General features: G+C 43.3%; 1 protein-coding gene and 1 pseudogene across 1 annotated transcript in view; both read right to left on the bottom strand.

The window, feature by feature from the left end:
* SORCS1 (sortilin related VPS10 domain containing receptor 1) overlaps window positions 1-16,101 on the bottom strand; it is a 630,164-nt gene that overhangs the window by 517,967 nt on the left and 96,096 nt on the right. The gene's annotated exons all lie outside the window — the stretch shown is intronic.
* On the bottom strand, window positions 295-412 carry LOC133389812 (5S ribosomal RNA; annotated as a pseudogene).

Genomic DNA, 16,101 nt, shown 5'->3' with positions numbered 1-16,101 from the left:
TCTAGAAAGTTTTGAAAGGCAACCTCATGCATAACACACTGAAGTAAACAATTGTTACAGGTGTCACATGACACTTGTTCCACACTTGTAAGAAAACATTATTTTAATGTGGAAGAACCTACTCTTTGGAACTCCCTGCCTGTTGACATCAGGCAGGTCCCTTTTCCTGCTGCTGCTGTTGTCGTTATATGCCTTCAAGTCGATTATGACTTCTGGTGACCCCATGAATCTTTTTTGGACATATTCATAGGGATTTCATGGTAAGGTATTCAGAGGTGGTTTACCATTGCCTTCCTCTGCCAGCACCCGGTATTCCCAGGAGGTGTTCCATCAAAGTACTAACCAGGCCTGACCTTGCTTAGCTTCCAAGATCAGACAAGATCGGGTGTGTTCAGGGTAGTATGGCTGTAGATGCTTCACCTTCATTTCAAGGTGTGAACATCAGCACTTCCCATCCTTTCTGCGGCTGAGGGTTTGTTTATGTATGATACTTCTGGTTAGATATCACTGTCATACATGAAATGGCAGGCCAGTTCTTAACTACAGTGTTAACACATTACCAAAGCACTTGCTTTTCCCCCAAAACAGCTGTAATGCTCTTGCTTTGATTTATTGCCAGTACATATGGGGAGAAATTCAATTCAATTTGCATTAAAGGTGAATCTATCAAATTTGCACTTTCTGAAACAACATGAGAAATAAAACACAGCCATCCTTCAAAATTCACACTTACTCAAATTTTCCGATGGTTCTCCAATGAAACTGTTTACAAAAATGCATGTATTCGGGGAAGGTATGCATAAAAATGAAGATATTAATGAAGATAATATACAAAAATGCATTACATTAAGAGGCATTTCACAAATGTGTACATTAGTCAAAACTGCATATAAAAATGTGTTTATTAGATGAACTTTGCCATAAAATGCTGGCAAATTTTCATGAGGATTTTTTAAAGAAAATTTGTAAATTGCTCAGAAATGTGGAGAACTGAATTTAAGACTGGAAAAATGAGAAACTGAGAGTACCAAAACTTACAGATCTTTCCATCTCTACTTTGCCAGTCAGATATGTTTTTTTAACAATTAACTTGAATTTTATTTCAGGATAAAAATGTGGACTATGAATCTGATCTCACCTGATCTGCCTCTGCAATTTTTGTGGTGTGTGTGTATGTATGTGTATGAATCAATCAGACAATGTTTGTTAAGATACATTTCAAAATGATTCATGAATTTGTCCATTTTATGTCAGAAAAATACTTATTTTTATTAAATATATAAAAATATCATTGGTACTAGAATATATTAATGTTTGTTTAAATTTGTTACAACACAATCTTATGCATGTCTACTCAGAAGTAAGCCATTGAGTTTAATAGGATTTACTCACAAGTTAGCATGCATATGATTGCAGTCTTAACAAATTAAGAAACTAGCTACAAGTAAATTAGTTGATACTGCTGTCACCCTCTTCAAAATGTGTAGTTTTATGTGGGGAGTTCTGGTGATGATACTTGTAGGATCTCTTCTCCAAACACTTAACCTTTTAATTGTTGTCTATGAGTGCTCAGTAGAGGAGGCAGTGGGAAAGGAGGAAAAGATGACAAAATTGAATCACTTTTTTTTTCTAATAGCAAATATTAAGCAAAAGGGGAAATGGCAATATCTGAACAGGTTCAAATGCAGCTAAGGAGTAGCCAGGATGTTCACAACTGCAGATTGAATTTTATCATAGAGCATAGTCATGGCATGACCTACACTCTCGCTGTGCCACATATTACTGTTAGCCTGAGTGTCTAAGTTTCCGCCGTCTGCTGAGTTGAAGTTTAAACTTGAATGGCAATTTTGGCTCAGTGTTTGAACCCTCAAAAGTAAATGGCCATCTGCTACCTTGTCCCCAGGCTTATCTTAAAGAGAAAAATGTCTAGTATCTCGAAAGAAAGAAAGAAAGAAAGAAAGAAAGAAAGAAAGAAAGAAAGAAAGAAAGAAAGAAAGAAAAGGCTCATAAAATAAAAATTTGCTCTGTTGAGCCCCCCTGTGGTAAATCAGAATTTACTACAGAATTTACTAGTCAAATGCCCTTATACCTAACAGACTATAATATTTGCATAAAGGAGCATTAATTTAGTAATTAGTTTGACTTGGTATTGGCTAAGTGTTTCAGTTTATTCCATCTTGGCTTATAATGCTGGTATGAGTGTGGTGATAGTGCTGTGTGCATGTGATCTCCTTCCACCTGGAAACAGGAATTTGGCTTTTGTTACCACAGGCATATTTGTAATCGTTGTGACTGCAGATCCAACAGAGCTATGGATTTGGTCTTATTTGCTCACACTTCACTTTGTTCTGTAAATGGCATGCCCATTTAAAAAGTTCATATTGTTTCAGACCAATCCAACTATTCTTCCTGTTTCTGGAAGCACCCCCAAGTATTGTTTTTGCTGTTGCTGTTTGTTTTCCAAGACACACACATCAGGAAACTAGGAGAAGTCCAATGACAGAATTGCCAGTGCTGTATTCTGCTTTTAGGGTGGTTTATATTGTTTACAAGGATCAGCAATTATGAGATGACAGTATCTAGCCATGCTATATTTTTCAATCATCCAGTATAATTGCATCATATAACAGTCAGAACAGATGTGATAGCATAAAACCACTGATGGAAGTAGGTTGCTGTGAACCTATTAAATTCAGGAAAGGTTAAAGTGAATTTTGACTCAATGTCTGGATGTCACAGTTTTTAGGGAACACTTGTAGAATTGGGTGACCCCTCCTTCTATTGAAACTTTCTTCCAAACACAGTTCAAGGGAAAAGTTAGGTGACTTAGCAGGGTGCAAGACAGTCATATGACTGCATGTAGATATTAGTGCATTTATACATGAAACCTACCTATGTCATCAAATAAAAATATTGGTCCAATGTCTCACAGTAGTCTGGAAGTATAATTTTAATAACTGTTACTATCTTCTACCCTGTGTGTGTGTGGGAAACAGAACCATGCGAAATCAACCAATATAACATAGTGCCATCATGAAGTCACATATATAATCATCAATATATCCTAGTTGAATTTAATGAAACATGACAAGATACCATACTGGGGAACACTCAGCTATTCATATACCGTGGCTTCCTGGGACTTGTCAATGGCATTCCTGATAACTTCAAAGAAATAAACAAACGCTATAGATGGCAGCAATTAGAAGGCAATTAAATTACACCCCATTACTTACTGCAGAACTTCCCAAACTTTTTTTCCAATGGGCCACTTGAAAACTGCTGAGGGTCTTAGCAGACCACTTAATGATTTTTCTGCCTATTGTAGAATTGTAATGTGCTGTGCTAGATGCTGTATGACTTTTAATTGTATTTTTACAGACATGCTGCTGACCACCTGAATGAAGCTTGCAGGCCACTTGTGGTCCACAGACCATAGTTTGGGTATCACTGTCCTACTGCCTTTTCTCTAGTTAACAGTAAAAATTTCCATTGTATTGAGCACAATGATCAAATTAGACTTTAGGAGAAAAAAATGGTGTGGCTATCACTTTTTGATGCAGTTCAGTGGGATATTAGGGTGTGATCCCAACTACCAGTTTTTGCTTTTTAATAATGATTTTTAACTCAGCTTGAAAATGCCTGTTTAATTTGAAATGGCCACACCTGGAACATTTTTCTGCACATGTCACTTTCTCCACTCTCCTAAACCTTTTTGTTGACCTGTTACAATTCTTTATCTTTGCTGAGTTAATAAAACCCATCCATGCCAAGTAATATCATAAAAGGAACCTTGAATATAAAGAGTACTTCTGGATACCATTTTTCTCTCACTGAATTGTGTATTCTAGAAAGTAAAAATAAAGTACTGCACCCGTCACAAAGTTGTACTAACTGAAGCTCACAGCATAAACAAATGCTACCCAAGGAGATATTAATGTAGCTCCCACATGCAGAGAGTGTATTATTTTAGAGCTCCATTGTTATCTATCGATAAAGGAAGATAATCATGGCTTATCTCCCAGTCCCACTGTCTTAGAGCACAGAAGAAACTATTCTGTATTTGAGACCATGTATCCCAAAAGCATAGGAATGAAATTAAACTCATATGGCTTTAACACCCCCCTCCCCCAAGATGATCTACCTCCCCAATTTTGAAATGAAAAAGCCGTATTTCATGATGTTAATTTTTATAGCACAGGCTCTTGTTTGGTCCATCAGAAATCCCATGAGTTACAGGCAGAGAAAATTGGAGGCTTGGATGTAATCTTGCTGCTGTTTTATAGTACATTCTACTAGATCAATGGAGTGTAGAAATATTGATTGAGAAACCTTGCCGAGCTGAAAAGCAGTTCCAGCTGCCAGGAGTGTCATCTAGAAGAAGGGCTTATCAAAGTTTCCTCACTTTGTCATTTGCTCTTTTGCCCTTATATTGCAAGGGCTCTTGCAGCTATCTCCCATTGGTGTTTAATTATCCTGCCTCCCATCTCATTTGAAAACCAAGAACTGACCTAGACCTTTCCTCTTCGTGTCCCAACTGATTTAAAAGTCTATGTTTAGTAAATGTTGAGAAAGGAGAAAAACTCTAAAAAGGATGTGCAACCCAGTCCTATGTCTGTTTCTTCAGACAGAAGCTCAAGTGAGTTCAATGGTATCTACTCTGAAATTAACCCCAAAACATTTTCTTTTCCTGTCTCAAAGGAAAACATGAGCCTATGCAATTGCAACATCCTCCACTCTGTTGCATGCTGGATTGTGTTTCATTTCATAGCAGCTCCTTAGAAGTGCTCCTGCAAATGCCAGCACTGATATCATCACCAGAAAATCTGTCTTATAAAGATTTTCCTCTCCTTTTTCTTCATGTTGTTATCAATAAACAATAACGCCTCAATATTTTGGAATATTGAAAGGCTTAGGCACGCTCCCAGATCACAAGGTTCCAATAAACCCAGGAACTACGAAACAAGTAAGGTAAAATATGCCAAGTTTATTAGTACTCTTGCAAGAGGAGAATAGCCAGGCCAATTCTGCTTGGGCTGGGCGCAGCCAGCCTTTTTACTCCCAGGAAAGTTACGTATAGAAAGTACAGCATAAGCCCCTGCCCATTTCCCAGAAATCAGCCCATTTACAAGAAATCCCATACGTGTACTTTCGTTCTCCCCTCATGGAAGACCCCTGTTAAGTTTCCACTTTCCTTATATGGTGTTGTTTTTCTCTCCTTTCAGGTTAGGGCGTTGGTGGGGGTGTAAGCGCCATTACTCTAACATAGGAATGCGATGTCTAAGCAAGTTAAGCGACCTTGACACACATCTTCCCTGATGCTACAGGCTTTTCTACAAGAGCTACTTCAAGACATTTCTCTCAGGGTGATGTGGGCATCTATTTCTTTTTAACATTCTAACAAACAACTTATAACAAAATTAAAATCATTTTCCACAATTCCCCCCTCAGAAGCCTTTGAAAGTTTACTTTCACATGGCTTCTTCTTCTTGATGTACTTGTTGATACATTATCTTTCCATAGGCCTGAATGGCCTTCTTTTCTGCGAGCATGGATAAACTGTTGTTTACAGTTCTCATGAGTATTGGTATTACACATGGTAAAATAATACAGCCTGCTGCTATTAACCCAATCATAGCAACTATGGCTTGCAACCCTGGTAATTTAGGAAACCAGCTACTGAACCAATTATTGATGTTGAATCCTTTCCATTCTTGGTCTGGGTTATGGGTCAATTGCCGCATTTCTGTTGTTAGTTGTTTGATTACATGTCCAGTTTCATCTATTTGAAGACAACAGTTTGACAAATTGAACTTCCCACAGACTCCGCCTTCTTGTGCTAAAAGATAATCCAAGGCCAATCTATTTTGATAAACTGCAGTGCGTATTTTGTCTGTGGTTTCTGCAAGGATATTTAAAGCCTTATCAATTCTTTGTCCGGCCAAATCTAATACCGCTTGTAATCGGATGATGCGGTTTAACATATAGATGGGGGTTCTATATCCATAGGCCCCGTCCTCAGCCCATGTGGCAAGACCATAAACACATACAATGCGTTCTGAACTCCAAACAGAACCCTGTTTTTCATACCAGTCAGCTTCCTTGCAGGGAAAACCAGAAAAGGTCGTATCTACCTCTCGTCGGCGTCATTGGGTTCCCACTGGCTGGTACACAGGAACCCCTAACACCTGGCGAGACCGGATAGGTAACAGGAAGAACGAGGGTTTTATCCATCCTAACACACAGCTTCCTGACCAATTGACTGGTAATTCCTCATAGGCAAAGGTGCCACATATCCAATACATTCCTTCAGGGGCATGCCATGGGAGGTTGTTTGCCTCTTTTATATATGGCAGGAGGGTTAAGTTGAATTTATGAGGAATGGTAAGATTACTTGGAGATTCCCACTGGGAATATTGTATGTCCCAGGTTCCTAAACAGATGAGATGACCAACTTGTATTGTTCCGTTTCGGGTGAAACAAGTATGGCTGACTAAATTTGTGGTCAGTGTCCAAATTAAATTATTTTTCTTTGCTCGCTTGGTAATGTTTCCAGCTGAAGACATGTTATTATATATTTCTGGGCTTGCCTCTAAGGCTTCCCATGGCCATTGTTCACCCATTTTCGTTTCTCCACACACAAAACAACTTTTAACCATGAGGGTCTCAGCAATCTCCTCAGCCATAGCTATAAACATATTTTCTGCCTTAGGCGAGATGTCAAATTTGTCATTTGCTTGGGCTATACGCTGCAGAGTATTGTAAACTGACCACCCAAGGTTTCTAATTTGACCATCACGTACTTTCTCCACCTTTATTGTTATGTATGTCATAGGATCTGCTCCCTCTCCATCAATTCCAATTCCATAACTATTTGAGGGTGGGTGATTGTGGGCACCCTCAGGGAGACTGCATTTGTCCAGGGTATTCTTTGGAATTTAGTCAAATATGTACATCCTTTATACCTTCCATCAGTATGATCACACATGCCCCGCCATCCTCCTTCTCCCCATCCTACACATGGTGACAAGAATGGGTGTCCTTTTGGTTCAGGTGGGGCCTTATTACACAGATATTTATGTCTTTCAGCATATTGTTTTCTCCATGCCTGGGATCCACAAGATCTATAGGCTATTTTATCCATGGCTGCACAAACATTAAAAATGATTGTGAGGGGCTGTGTTCCTTTTAAAAGGCCAATGGTGTAATTTAGAAAATATAGATCCGGTCGCTCTGGGCCCTTGTTAAATCCAAGTCCTGCCCATACAGTGACATTTAGACGTACAGGGGTAGCGGGATCATAACATTGAACCTTAGAATCTTTCTTACAGATAGAATACATAGTACCAATATGAACACATGTCCCATCTGGCATACAATCTTCAGGGGGTTGTGTATGATACACTAAAGTAAAAATCATTCTTGTATCTTGAATTGCCTGAACAATGCATTCAGAACAACTTTCTGTTAACCCCGGACCCTTCCCCCAAGTCTCATAGAACGATACAGCCAACAACAGGTAAAAAACAAGCAAATTGCTAAAGCTAGTCCAAAAAATGCACCCCCAGCTGCCCATCCCAGTTCGCTTCCTAAGATGGCAGTCAGGTTTTGCGTAGACGTAGCTTCAGGCCGAGACCCGGTACTGTCTCCGAGAGCCACTTTGCTTCAGGCGTCTGATCCTTCGCCCCTCCAGGTGGGGAGTCCTTGGCTACTCCCTTCTCTGGTTCCTTGGTTTCTACTGGAGCCGATGTCTTTTTCACACGACAGACATGCGTCCACTTGTGGCTGCCAAAGGTCTTTACAGCTGTCTCGGTAACCAGGACGATCTGCTCTGGAGGCCCCCACGATGGCTGTAGTGGTTCCTTTTTCCACTTCTTAATGCGTACCCAATCGCCTGGTTGGAAGTTGTGGATTGCCACATCCAATGGAAGTCTCTGGAACTTCCGATTGTGCCTATGAATGGAAGACAAAACAGACTGCAAAGCCACAACATATTCCTTTAACTGTATGTCCCCTACTATCTGATTCAATTCTACGGATTCTGTCCGTGGCCATGGCCCAACAGGGGGTCGTCCGAAAAGGGACTCAAAGGGGGTCAATTTAGTTTTCCCTCTAGGTGTACTCCGCATGACTGTGAGGGCCAAGGGTAGGGCTGTAATCCAGTTTAGTTTAGTCTCTCGACAGATCTTAGTGAGTAAAGTCTTCAGGGTCCGGTTAGCGCGTTCAACCTGACCAGATGACTGGGGATGCCATGGAGTGTGCAATGTCCATTTGATACCGAGGGCTTGTTCCAGTCCTTCTATGATTTTGCTTACAAAGTGCGTCCCTTGGTCCGACTCAATCACTTCCGGGAGTGAATATCGAGGAAACACTTCCTTCAGCAGGGTCTTTGCAACCATAAGGGCTGTGGCCCGTCTACATGGAAAAGCCTCCGGCCATCCTGTAAGTTGGTCTGTGATTACAAGCAGATATTTGTAACCCTGTTTCGGAGGTAATTCTGCAAAGTCTATCTGTAGTCTTTGAAAGGGATAATAGGCCCAAGGTCTTCCTCCCATTGGAGCGGGTGGTCGCGGACTGGGGTTCACCTGGGCACAAACTTCACAACTGACTACCGCCCTTCGTGTTTCCTCATATAGGCCTGGAGCGATAATTTGTCTAATTAAGAGGTCTCCCAGGGCATTGCCTCCCAAATGGGTTCGTTGGTGCATGTCATGGACAATATGTCAAAGTAGGTTTCGTGGAATCACAATCTGTCCTGTTGGGATCTGTAGCCATCCAGATGATAACATTTTGGCATTCTGATCCTTTGCCGATTGCATCTCCTTCGGGGAATATACTGGTTCCACTGTGGGAAGAGAAAATGTTAGGGCCATCACATGTCTTGGCTCGGTTCCATTGATTGCTGCATCCTTTGCTTCCATATCCGCTATTCTATTCCCTTCTCTCCACTCTGGGTTCTTTTCTCTGCCATGCGCTAGTACATGGATGATGGCCACTTTTGCAGGCAATCATATGGCTTCAAGCAAGTTCTTGATTAAGGCGTTGTTTTCTATGGGTTTTCCCCCACTTTTTACAAATCCCCTTTCTTTCCAGATCATGGCAAAGGCGTGTGCTGTTTGGAACACATACTTCGAATCTGTATAAATATTTCCTTCATCCTCTTTTAATTCTTCAAGTGCTGTTATTGCTGCTGCTAATTCTGCCATCTGGGCTGAATAATGTGCTGGGAGTTTAACCTTGTGGAGAGCCCATCTATGTTCACATACCGCATATCCTGCATACTGTTTGCCATCTATTACACGTGAGCTTCCGTCAATGTAGAGGTCTCTTCCCGGAATTGGGAGATCTGTGAGGTCAGATCATGGTCTTAGATTTAAGTCTATGGTCTGGATACAATCGTGTTGCAAAGATCCAGGCTCAGGCAGAAGCGTGGCTGGGTTAAGAACATTGCAGGGCCGAAGTTCCAGATCTGGCCTTGCTAAGAGCTGTTGTTCATATTGGGTTAGTCGACTTGGACTTAGGACTTTGGATGCTGCTCCACCTAATATCCTCTTCAAATCATGTGGTCCGAAAACTTCAACCTTTGCGCCCATCATGATCTTCTCCGCCTTCTTTAGGAGAATGGATGTTGCAGCCACAATCCGAAGGCAGGCAGGCCATCCTTGTGCCACTGGGTCTAACTTGGAGGAATAGTGCCCCACAGGTACTTGCTTTATTCCCATCTTTTGGGTTAGGACTCCTGCTGCCACTCCCTTACATTCTGAAACATAAAGGCGGTAGGGTTTCTGTCCATCTGGCAATGCTAATGCTGGTGCTTGTTGAAGGGCAATCTTTAATTTCTCAAATGCAGACTGACACTGTTTTCCCCATTTCCACAATATTACTCCCACTCTAGCTTCTGAATGTTCCTTCAACAGGCCATAGAGGGGGTCCGCCAATTCACTGTATCCGGGAATCCATTGTCTACAGAATCCTGTTAGTCCCAAAAATGTACGTAGCTCCTTCATATTCTGAGGTGGTGGGAGTGCACAGATTGCTGCCTTACGTTCAGGAGAGAGAACACGGCCTTCCTTTGAGATTAAGTATCCCAGGTACTTGACAGTATCTTGCGCCCATTGGACTTTATCCTTTGATACTCAATATCCTTTTTCATGGATGTAATTCAGCAATTCCACTCCTTCTGTCACACATCTCTCCATGTCTGGACTACATAAAAGCAAGTCATCCACATAAATCAATAAGGTGGATTGCTTCTTGGACCCGTACCAGTCGGCCATGTCTGTCTGTAGTGCCTTAGTGAACTCCGATGGTGAGCTGATGAATCCTTGGGGCAACACGGACCAGGTAAGTTGGCAACTGCGAGCTATTTCAGAATCATCCCATTGGAAAGCGAAGAGATCCTGGCAGTCTTCATGCAATGGTATTGAGAAGAATGCGTCTTTTAAGTCCAGGACTGTGAACACTGTAGCTTGGGGGGGAACACGGGCCAGTAGAGTGTGTGGATTTGGCACCACTGGCACATCCTCCAATACTTTGTCATTTATCACTCTGAGGTCTTGGACCAGCCTATACTGTCCTGGGCGACCTTCCTTGGGTACCCCGAAGACGGGGGTATTGTGTGGGCTGGTCGTTTGATGTAGCCATCCATAAATTTTAAACTGGTCAATCAATTCTTGCAGTCCCTTCCGGACCGCTGCTTTCAAGGGAAACTGCTTCACTGGGGTAGATGCAGTTCCTGGTTTTAGGGTGACTTTGACTGGTGCAGCATATCTGGCACATGCTGGGTTGTCTTTTCGTGCCCACACATCAGGGTGAATGGGGAGATGCACAGGTTCCCAATGGGCCTTTTGTTTTTCCTTGATGCCCTGGGCCACCATTTGGAAAGCACACTCTTGGCTTTTAGGCAGTATAACTTTCATGCTTTGACCATCAAATTCAATGCGGGCTTGTAATTTACTCAAGAGATCCCGCCCTATGATTGGAAGGGGGCAAGCATCGGACAATAGGAATTGATGGGTCAAGTACTTGCTGCCGGCTTGAACTGCCATTGCATTGGTTAGGGGTAATTTCTGTTGGGTCCCCTCAATTCCCATTACTGTGACTGTCTCTGAACTGGGGTTATATTGACAGGATTTTGACCGCGGCAACATTGAGAACGATGCTCCGGTATCCACTAATCCAGTGATGCATTTTCCCTTGACTTTTAATGGCAAACATGGTTCTTGTGCCGGGTCCCCCACAAATCCCGTCCACCTTCATTCGGATTCCTCTCCACTGTCTGCCCACTGGGCCATTTCCTTTTCAACCTTCTTCTTTGGTGGCTGTCCAGCCCTTTTGCCTTCCTGCCACATTTCATGATCAACATTGCGAAATTCCACTGGCCTGCTTTTGCTTGCTTGAAATTCCACTGGCCCATCTCTATTTACTCTGTCATTCTTACAATCTTTAGCCCAATGGCCTCTTCTTAAACATCGGGCACATTGATCTTTAGTCTTCTCCTTGGTCCTCTTTCCCTGTCTTCCCCTTGCCTTGTAGCAATTGCTGCTGCAATCATGCTGCATTGTTTCTTCATTAACTTCCCTTCTTCTTTCTTACTTACTTCATCTCTGTTTACATATACCTTGTATGCAATTTCCACAATTTGCCCCAGTCCCATGCCCATCACACCTTCAACCTTCTGTAATTTCTTGCGAATATCTGCGCAGCTCTGTCCAATGAACAGGGTGACAAGGAGGCGCTGATTGTCAGCTCCTTGTGGGTCTAGAGGGGTGTACTTCCTCATGGTGTTAGTAAGATGCTCAAGGAATGAGGAGGGAGATTCCTGCTTTTCCTGTCTCACGTCATACAATTTAGCCATATTTGTGGGTTTTGGAATGGCATCCTTAATGCCTGCCAGGATTAATCTCTTAAAACGTTCCAATTCAGGGGCGGCTCCAGGTGTGGAGGGCCAGTTAGGGTCCGCATTCATTGGAAGGACTCTGTCTAGGGCCAATCTCAGGATGCCACCCGCTGCCCTCTGTTCTCCTTCTGCCACCTTTCTTGCCTGACTCAACACTAAAGTCTTTTCCTCTTGGCTCAGAAGAGAATTCAATAAAGTCTATGTCAGCCCAGGTGGGGTGGTGACTGGCAAAAATAGAATCCCAGAGCTGATAATGTTTATCAGGATCCTCCCTTAATGATGGCATTTGATTTTTCCAATTAAACAAATCTGATGTAGTAAAGGGAACATGTACATATGCTAGTCCTGTCCCATTAATAACTTCTTTCATGGGACACATTACTGCTGGCGCTGGCAAGGTGGCGCCACTGCGTAGCGTCATTGGGGTTAAATCGATGTTGTTGGCTGGGGCTACTCTTTCCCTTCTTGCGCTTTCCACAAAGTCCAAACGTTGAGAGGTTAAACCAGGCGCGCTTTCAGGACTTTTATTCATTCTAATCAAGTCTGAATATTGATCAAGGGCATCCTGCCACTGATCGTGTGCTTGTCTAGAAATCTGTTCCATAATCTCAATAGTTTTACTGAGTTCACTTGCTGCTGAGCCTGTTTCCCTGGGTGTGCTGGAAACCGGCATTGAGGCTGTTTCTCCGAGTGGCTTGGAAGCTGACAAGGGGAGGGGGAAAGGAGGGGAGAATATGGATGATCCCACCCCTTCTGGTGTTTGGGATCCCATTGAAAATGATGCGCCTGGAAGCTGGGGGGGCTATAGGGTGGAGATTGGGAGGGGCCGTAGGGCGGCGGCGGCGCCGAGGGTACAGATGCACCAAATGCCAGACCCTCTCCCCCGCCCGCGGTGGTGGCACCAGGGGCATGGGCACAGCAAACACCAGAGGAGGTGGAGCCGGCACGGCAAACGCCCGAGGAGGCGGAGCCGGCGCGGCAAACACCCGATCCATCCCCATCTCCTCCTCTGCCTCCAAAACTGGGGGCATTTTTGGTAATTTTTGGAGAGAGCATGGGGCAACGGCCATCTGCAGCGCACAATCTGCTGGTGGATCTTGGCTGAATGTCTGCCAGGCTTGCGCGTATTGCCATGATTCTGCAGCATCAGGCAACATCCGTGCGAGCGTGGAGACTACTCTGAGTATTATTTGGCGAAATGAGCCTTGTGACGGCCATCCAACACCCAGATCCACCCAGTCAATCCTGCAAAACTTTCTCAACGTTTCTGGCTGAGGCTTTTTCCCTCCCAAAGACGAGATTGCAATTTCAAAGTCCAGAAAGTTGTTCAATACACATTCTAACGATGTCTGTCGCTCCTTTACGCGCACCCTTCCTTTCTCTTCCTTAACCATGTGCCCAGTTCCCTTGACTCCCTTCTGCTTCGAAGCACCCTTCCCCATGTTGCGGTAAACCTTTTTCCCTTCCTTACCGGGGAGATGTCTAAGACGAACACAGAACAGTCAATGATGTACGGCACGCGCTTCCCTGCGTTTGCGGCTCAGCCCCTCGCGGAGTGTGAGAAACACGCTACTGGCAGGTCCACACTCGCTTCAGAACTATGTCCCGTCTCGTGCATGCCCTTTCACACACTCTCACACCGTTTCTTCAGCCCTGAGGCGACTCACCTCTCCCGTTTCCCTCACCCGGGGTCCAAGCTCCAGACTTGTTTCGATTTTCAAAGGGAGATATCTTTAGGATGCCTCAAATGCTCCAAATCGCTCTCACAGCCTTGGACAAGCTAAAGCAGCCCGGAGCGCTCCCCCAACCATCTGTGGACCACGCTTGGAACGCAGAGGGTCACAAAAGACACTCCTGGCTTTGGCTCGCCAATTTGTTATCAATAAACAATAACACCTCAATATTTTGGAATACTGAAAGGCTTAGGCACGCTCCCAGATCACAAGGTTCCAATAAACCCAGGAACTACGAAACAAGTAAGGTAAAATATGCCAAGTTTATTAGTACTCTTGCAAGAGGAGAATAGCCAGGCCAATTCTGCTTGGGCTGGGCGCAGCCAGCCTTTTTACTCCCAGGAAAGTTACGTATAGAAAGTACAGCATAAGCCCCTGCCCATTTCCCAGAAATCAGCCCATTTACAAGAAATCCCATACGTGTACTTTCGTTCTCCCCTCATGGAAGACCCCTGTTAAGTTTCCACTTTCCTTATATGGTGTTGTTTTTCTCTCCTTTCAGGTTAGGGCGTTGGTGGGGGTGTAAGCGCCATTACTCTAACATAGGAATGCGATGTCTAAGCAAGTTAAGCGACCTTGACACACATCTTCCCTGATGCTACAGGCTTTTCTACAAGAGCTACTTCAAGACATTTCTCTCAGGGTGATGTGGGCATCTATTTCTTTTTAACATTCTAACAAACAACTTATAACAAAATTAAAATCATTTTCCACAATGTCATCCCCAAAATGGTAGCTTGGAGACAGACTCAAATCATGGTATCGAAAGATTCTGAAAAAAGCCAGCGCATATAGCATTTCCTGCTTAGCACCTTTCCAGTTTAGGGGTAGAAACACACTCATTGTTCTGCTGGTTCCAGTGCATCTCCACCTCTCTCTTCTGAAAACAGGAGCACACAACACTAGTCAAACCTGTCACTTTTTACTGTAAAACCTGGTGGGAGCTGCTTGAGAGAGAGAGAGAGAGTTTAAATCAGCTTCAAAGAGATTTTGCAACTGATCGGCAGTTCAATCCGTTCTCCCTCCAAGTGTGACTAATGGAAACACTTTGATCTGGCGACAAGTGTGTTTACAGCCTAGAACAAGTTTGGAAAACTGGGATTGCCCTTCTCAAACTGCAAAACTCGGCAGGAATAACCAAGCATTCCTTTTTGAACTTTGAAATGGGTAACAAAGCTCAGGATGAACTTATTGCTACCAAGATGGTAAGGTCAGCTACTGTTTTAAGTATTTCTTTGAGTGTCTTTGCTCCAGAATCTCCATTTTGCATGAGAAGGATATGCTAAATTGAGGCTTAGTCACCTAGGGCAAGAAAGCAGTGTAACTGGCTGTTCTCCAATAATGTAACCAAGGAAAATGTTCCTATCTCTGTTAAGTAAGTCATGTATCTCTGGAATATGCACTTGCCCTGCTCTCAGCTCACTTCCTAATGCAGTATCTGGGCACATCCATTAATTAGCAGTACTAAGGCCAGGGTGGTGAAATCAACACATATAAGGCACTGTGCAACCCACTGGTAAACACATTAACACCCACTGTGGTTAGAAGCCTTCACCCCAAAAATGCACATGAAAACTCACTATCACATTGCACACTTTTGCTCTAATTGCCTGTGCAATTAGTAAACATTTCTCTCTTACATAACCAAGCCTAAAAGAGCAATATCCAACTAGAATTGGTGTTTCAGTCCTTTTTTAGCCTTTTGTTCATGTTGTTTGCTTCCCCCAAATAATTCCTTAGATTGCCTTCCCCTTCTCCGGTTCTATTTTGTACCCTATTATTATTGTACTTGGTTTTTCTAAGAAACCCATAAGATCATAAGAAAAGCCTTGCTGGGCCGTCTAGTTCAACATCCTGTTCTCAAAAATTGTGATGGCCCCCAATTTGGTTGGCTTTAAAAGAAGATTAGCCACATTCATGGAGGATAAGGCTATCAATAGCTATGGGCTACTAGCCACAAGGGCTATGTTCTACCTCCACTGTCAGAGGCAGTATGCCTCTGAATGCCAGTGACTGGGAATCACAAGTGGGAATAGTGCTGTTGTACATGGTCCTGCTTTCAGGCTCCCATAGGCCATTGTGAGAACAGGATGCTGGACTAGATGGACTGATCCAGCAGGCTCTTCTTATGTACTTACGTTCTTTACCAGATGCCTACGGGACGCCCACAACCAGCATCGCTACACTTGTGTTCATAGCTTCACCTAGGAAAGTTCTATGCCATAGGGGACTCAAGAGGACCTACAAGAAGTCAGCTTACCCTCCGTCCCCCATCATAGCCTTTCCCCTGGATTTTTATAGATCTGTGGCTTGTTGTATAAAAACTAGAGTGAACAAGCCATCATAATGCATAAAGAACAATCTATTCAACCCTGGTGCCCTGATATAAATGATGACTTCCAGTTTCACAGAAAACCCTTGATGAAGAGTCCTTTCCCAACCCCTTTGCCTTGAAACAGGCAATAGCAG

This window comes from Rhineura floridana, chromosome 7 (assembly GCF_030035675.1).
Source record: "Rhineura floridana isolate rRhiFlo1 chromosome 7, rRhiFlo1.hap2, whole genome shotgun sequence".
NCBI lineage: Eukaryota > Metazoa > Chordata > Lepidosauria > Squamata > Rhineuridae > Rhineura > Rhineura floridana.
This window is presented reverse-complemented; position numbering and strand designations above follow the sequence as displayed.